The sequence below is a fragment of the Zalophus californianus genome, chromosome 9 (genome assembly GCF_009762305.2).
Source record: "Zalophus californianus isolate mZalCal1 chromosome 9, mZalCal1.pri.v2, whole genome shotgun sequence".
Lineage (NCBI taxonomy): Eukaryota > Metazoa > Chordata > Mammalia > Carnivora > Otariidae > Zalophus > Zalophus californianus.
In genome coordinates, this window is record NC_045603.1 from 134,977,691 (window position 1) to 134,984,536 (window position 6,846).

The following is a 6,846-nucleotide window of genomic DNA, read 5'->3' on the forward strand; positions in this document are numbered from 1 at the left end:
GGGCACCTAGGTGGCTCAGTCTGTTGAGCATCTGACTCTTGATTTCAGCTCAGGTCACGATCTCACAGTCATGAGATTGAGCCCCACACTGGGCTCTGTGCTCAGCATGGAGTCTGCTTGAGATTCTCTCTCTCAAAAAAGAAAGGAAAGAAAAAGGAAAAGAAAAAGAAAGTAAGAAAGAAAGAAAGAAAGAAGAAAGTAAGAAAGAAAGAAAGAAGAAAGAAAGAAAGAAGAAAGAAAGAAAGAAAGAAAGAAAGAAAGAAAGAAAGAAAGAAGAAAGAAAGAAAGAAAGAAAGAAAGAAAGAAAGAAAGAAAGAAAGAAAGAAAGAAAGAAAGAAAGAAAGAAAGAAAGAAAGAAAGAAAAAGAAAGAAAGAAAGAGAAAGAAAGAGAGAGAGAGAGGGAGGGAGGGAGGGAGGGAGGGAGGGAGGAAGGAAGGAAGGAAGGAAGGAAGGAAGGAAGGAAGGAAGGAAGGAAGGAAGGAAGGAAGGAAGGAAGGAAGGACAAACTATGATTAAACAAATGGGACTAGAGGAAGCTGCTGGTCTATAAAGTGGAGGTTTAGAGAGCTCTGAAGAGTTAATCAACCGGTGTACTGCCCTACAATCTGAAATAGCTTTCTTTAAAAGATTAAGTTCTAATGAACAATTAAAAGTAAAGTAAAAATCAGGGGCACCTGGGTGGCTCAGTTGGTTGAGCATCCAACTTGGTTTTGGCTCCAAAGAAATAGAACGAATAAGATATTATGAAGCCCCAAGATCTCCAGTTGGTAAGCTGGACACCCAGGAGAGCCAATGGTGCAGTCCCAGTTCCAGTTAAATGCCAAAGCATAAGACTGATGTCCCAGCTCGAACATAAGCAGGAAGAGTTCCTTCTTACTCAGTCTTTTTGTTCTATTCAGGCATTTAGTGATTGGATGAGGCTCACCCACATCAGGGAGGACCATCTGTTTTTCTCAGTCTATGGGATTCAAATGCTAACCTCATCCAAAAACACCCTCACAGACACACCCAGAATAATGTTCAAAGAAGTGTCTGAGCACCCTATGGAGCAATCAAGTTGATACATAAAATTAACCATCACATCTACAATAATTTTTTTAAAGAACATGTAGATTCCTTAGGATTTTCTACATAGACAATGTCATCTATGCAAAAGACACTTTACTACTTCCTTTCCAACCCCTATGCCTTTTACTTATTTATTTTTGCCTCATTGCATTGGCTAGGACCACCAGAACAATGCTTAATAGTCATCATGAGAGCATCTATCTGTCCATTGCTCCTGAACTTTAGTAGGAAAGCACCAAGACTTTCACCATCAAGTATGATGTCAGGTGAAGGTTTTTCATACATGCCCTTCATCATGTTGAGGAACTTCCTCTCTATTCCTAGTTTACTGCGTTTAAAAAAAAATCATGAATGGGATGTTGAATTTATCAAATTTTTTTTTCATATTTTGAGATGACATATGATTTCTTTTTATTCTATTGATATGATGATTGATTTTCAAAGACTGCATTATGGGATAAATCCTATAAATCATACCTTTTTTAAGGTTTTATTTATTTGAGAGCGAGTGCACAAGCAGGGGGTGGGGCAGAGGGAGAGGGAGAAGCAGACTCCTCACTGAGCGAGGAGCCCAACTCAGGGCTCAATCCCAGCACCCTGGGATCATGACCTGAGTCAAAGACAAATGCTTAACTGACTGAGCCATCCATGCACCCCTATAAATCATACTTGATTATTCTTTTTATATATTGCTGGATTTGATATGTGGATATTTTATGAAGAATGTGTGGATTGACTTGGTGAAAAATATGCTCTGCAATTTTCTTTTCTTGTAATGTTTTTGCTTATGTTTGGCATCAGGGTAATGGTAGAACTTATTGAAGCCATTGGTGCCTGGAGTTTTCTTTGTGGGAAAGTATTTAACTTCTTTTAATAAATGTAGGTATATTCAGGTTATATATTTCTTCTTGGGGTGAGTTTTGGTGGTTTCTGTCTTTCATTGAATTTAATCATTTTATCTAAGTTACCAAATTGTTGCTCTTAATATTTCTAATTATCCTTTTAATGCCTGTAGTGACATGTGGTTTTTAATTCATATTAATAATTTGTGTCTTTGGGGTGCCTGGGTGGCTCAGTCATTAAGCGTCTGCCTTTGGCTCAGGTCATGATCCCAGGGTCCTGGGATCGAGCCCCGCATCAGGCTACCTGCTCCGCGGGAAGCCTGCTTCTCCCTCTCCCACTCCCCCTGCTTGTGTTTCCTCTCTCACTATGTCTCTCTCTGTCAAATAAATAAATAAAATCTTTTAAAAAAATTTGTGTCTTCGTCACTTAAAAAAAATCAGTCTGGCTATAGGTTTATCAAATTTACTGCCTGTTTTGAAAAACTATCTATTAGTGTCCTTGACTTTCTCTATTTTCTGTTTCAGTTTCAATGATCTGCTAATATATTATTTCCTTCATTCTGCTTACTTTTATTTTTATTTGCTCTACTTTTTATACTTCCTTTAGGTGGAAGTTGAGAAATCAATTTGAGATCCTTCTTTCTCTTTAATATAGGATTTCTATATGGTATATTTTCCTGTAAGCTCTACATAAGATGCAGCCCATACATTTTGAAATGCATTTTCATATCATTGAGGTACAAATTTCTATCTCATCTTGTGACTTCTTTCTTGACTCATAGGTTATTTAGAAATATTTTGTTGAATTTCCAAATATTTCAGAATTTTCCAGGTATCTATTAATGATTTTCACTTTAATTATGTTGTGATCAGAGAATATAGTTTGTATGGTATGACACCTTTTATATTTTTTGAAGTTAAGAATAGAATCTTATTTTTTCTGACCCAGAAAATAACCTATCTTGATGAAATGTCCCATGTGCATTTGTAAAGAATGTATTTTATCCTCTTGTTGAATGGAGCATTCTATCAATATCGATTAGGTCTAGTTGGTTGGTAGTGTTTTCAATCTTCTATTATCTTGATACTGATTTTTTTTTGGTCTAGTTGTCCTATGAATTACTGAGACAGGAGAGATGAACCACACTCCAATCATTATGGATTTGTTTATTTTTCCTGTCAGTCCTTTCAGTTGTTAATGTGTTTTAAAGCTCTGTTATTAATTACTTTCACATTTAAGACTGCAGGGTCTTCCTGAATAATTTACCCTGTTAGTACATGATGTCCTTCTTTATCCCTGGTAATATTCTTTATTCTTTCTTCAAAATCTACTTTGTCTGATATTAATATAGCTCCAGTTTTCTTTGATTAGTATTAGCACGGTAGGCCTTTTTCCATTGTTTTAACCCATTTGTATCTTTCTATTTAAACTGGGTTTCTAATAGTGATAATATAGTTGGGTTTGGCTTTTTTTTTAAAGATTTTATCTATTTATTTGACAGAGAGAGACACAGTGAGAGAGGGAACACAAGCAGGGGGAGTGGGAGAGGGAGAAGCAGGCTTCCCGCGGAGCAGGGAGCCCGATGTGGGGCTCGATCCCAAGACCCTGGGATCATGACCTGAGCCAAAGGCAGACGCTTAACGACTGAGCCACCCAGGCGCCCCAGGGGTTTTGCTTTTTAAACCCAATCTAGCAACCTCTTCTAATTTATTGGGCTGCTTAACCCTTTTATATTTAATTATCAACATGGCTGAGTTGACATCTATCCTCTTGCTTTGTGTTTTGTCCCATGTCCTCCTGGTTCCTTTTTTTTTTTCTCATTTCCTGCCTTTTTTGATTATTTTTTAACGATTGTATTTTATCTCCACTATTGATTTATTAGCCATACTTTTTCTTTTTTTCAGCGGTTCCTCTAAGTTTTCTAATACATCTTTTTTTCTCACAGCCTATCTGCAAATAATATTGTTGCACTTCACCTAAAGCACAATAATCTTTCACCAGCATATTTCCTTTTCCTCTCTCCCATCCTCTGCACTATCGTTGGGATGCATTTTACTTCTACATATACTTCCCGTTATTCATTGTTACTATTTTTGCTTTAGAGAGTCAATTATCCTTTAAAGAGATTAAAAATAAGCATTTTCCACATTTGCCCACATTTTTACCATTTCCAGCACTCTTCATTCCTATGTGTAGATCAAAATTACTTTCTTGTCTCATATTCTTTCTGCCTCAAAAATTTACAAGCATACTTCCTTTTATTGCACGTCACTTTATTGCACTTTGCAGATACTGCATTTTTTTTTTTACAAATTGAAGGTCTGTAGTAACCTGGGTTGAGCAAGTCCATCGGTGCCATTTTTCCAACAGCATTTGCTCAGCTCATGTCTCTGCATCACATTTTGGTAATTCTTGCAATATTTCAAACTTTTCATTATTATTATATTTGTTATGGTGCTCTGTGATCAGTGATCTTTGATGTACTATTACAACGATTTTGGGATGCACAAACTGCACCCATATAAGATAGCAAGCATAATTGGTGAATGTTGTGTGTTCTCACTGCTCTGGCCATTCTTCCATCTCGCTCTCCCTCTCCTTGGGCCTCCCTTTTCCCTGAGACACAACAATATGGAAATCAGGCCAATTAATAACCCTACAATGGCTTCTAGGTATTCAAGTGAAAGGAAGAATCACGTGTCTCTCTCTTTAAATCAAAACCTAGAAATGATTAAGCTTAGTGAGAAAAATATGCCAAAAGCCAGAATGGGCCAAAAGGTTAGCCTCTTGCACCAAACAGTTAGCCAAGTTGTGAATGCAAAGGAAAATTCTTGAAGGAAATTATAAGTGTTACTCCAGAGAACACACAAATGATAAGAAAGCAAAACAGACGTACTGATGATATAGAGAAAATTTTAGGGGTCTGAATAGAAAATCAAACCAGCAACAACATTCCCTTAAGCCAAAGCCTCATGCAGAGCAAAGCCCTGACTCTCTTCAACTCTGTGAAGGCTGAGAGAGGTAAGGAAGCTGAAGAAGAAAAATTCGAAGCTAACGGAGGTTGGTTCATGCGCTTCAAGGAAAGAAGCGTCTCCATAACATAAGAGTGCAAAGTGAAGCAGCCAGTTATCCAGAAGATCTAGCTAAGATAATTAATGAAAGTTGCTACACTAAACAACAGATTCTCAGTGTTGACAAAACAGCCTTAGTGTGGAAGAGGAGGCCAGCTAGGGCTTTCCCAGCTAGAGAGAATTCAATGCCTGGCTTTAAAGTTTCAAAGGACAGGTTGACTCTTAGGGACTAATGCAACTGGGACTTGAAGTTGAAGTCAGTGCTCACTGAGCATCCTGAAAATCCCAGGAAACTTAAGAATGATGCTAAATCTATTCTGCCTGTGCTCTATAAAGGGAACAACAAAACCTGGAGGACAGCACATCTGCTTACAACATGGTTTACTGAATATTTTAAGCCCACTGTTGAGACCTACTGCTCAAGAAGTTTCCTTTCAAAATATGACTACTCATTGACAATGCACCTGGTCACCCAAGAACTCTGATTGAGATGAAAATGAAACTAATATTGTTTTCATGCCCGCTAAAAAAAATATCCATTCTGCAGTTCCCAGATCAAGGAGTCATTTCCACTTTCAAGTCTTAGTATTTAAGGAATACATCCCATAAGGTTATGGTTGCCAGAGATAGTGATTCTTTTGATGGATCTGAGCAAAGTAAATTAAAAACCTTCTGGAAAGGAGTCACCATTCTAGATGCTTTTAAGAACATTCATGATTCACAGGAAGAGGTCAAAATATACACATTCACAGGAGTTTTGGAGAAGTTGATTCCAGCCCTCACGGATGACTTTGAGGGGCTCAAGACTTCAGTGGAGGAAGTCACTGCAGATGAGGTGGAAACAGCCAGAGAACCAGAATTAGAAGTGGAGCCTGAAGATGAGACTGAACTGCTGCAATCTCATGATCAAACTTGAACAAATGAAGAGTTGCTTCTTATGGATGGGCAAAGGAAGTGGTTTCTTGAGATGGAATCTACTCCTGGTTAAGATGACAACAAAGGATTTAGGATATAACATAAACTCAATTGATAAAGCAGTGGCAGGGTTTGAGGGGACTAAGTCCAATTTTGAAAGACGTTGTACTGTGGATAAAATAATATCAAACAGCATTGCATGCTATAGAGAAATTCTTTGTGAAAGGAAGAGTCAGTCAATGAGGCAAATTTCATTGTTGTATGAGTGTACCTGAGTTACGGAGTACAGACAATTGGGTGAGCAAGTATATCCAGCTAACAAGGTAGTGGCCTTCAAAAGCTACTAAGATCTAACCTAAAAATGGTATGTTATAGGCCACGGATAGAACCAAATGTTGCCTCAAAGACCTAAATCATAAAATATTATAAATTGCGCTAGATAAGTAACATGACTAGTCAGAATTTTTCCCTAAACTTGAACTCACCAGGTTAAATGAAGAAATGACCAGTGTTAACATGCCTTTATAGACAGACCAGCTAGAATAAACTTGTATAGCTTATGAACTTAGAATGTTCTTGCAATTGTATTATAAATTCAATTATTTATTAAGTTTATATATAATAATAACAGACTTCTTTTTCTTTAAAAATACAACATAATTGTATGTGTTTTATAAATGAAATGTAATAAAATTTATTTTAAACCACTAATGAAGATGTGAGGATAGGCTTAATAGTACATTAAAATTGATGGAAATAATGAGTACACTATATATTTTTTCTTCCATTGCAGAAATGAAAATAACATGGCTAATAAAAGGAAAATCTATTAGGGAAAAAACCCAAGCCTATCTGAAATGTAATTTCTCTTTTTAGGTGTGTTGTTATGATAACATTTAATTGTTAGCAAGAGAGAAACCAAAAATAACGATGACAAATAAGACAGATA

General features: G+C 36.8%; 1 pseudogene; it reads left to right on the top strand.

Moving 5' to 3' along the window:
• The first annotated feature begins 4,572 nt into the window (after positions 1–4,572).
• LOC118357367 lies at positions 4,573–6,172 on the top strand (annotated as a pseudogene).
• Positions 6,173–6,846: the final 674 nt, after the last annotated feature.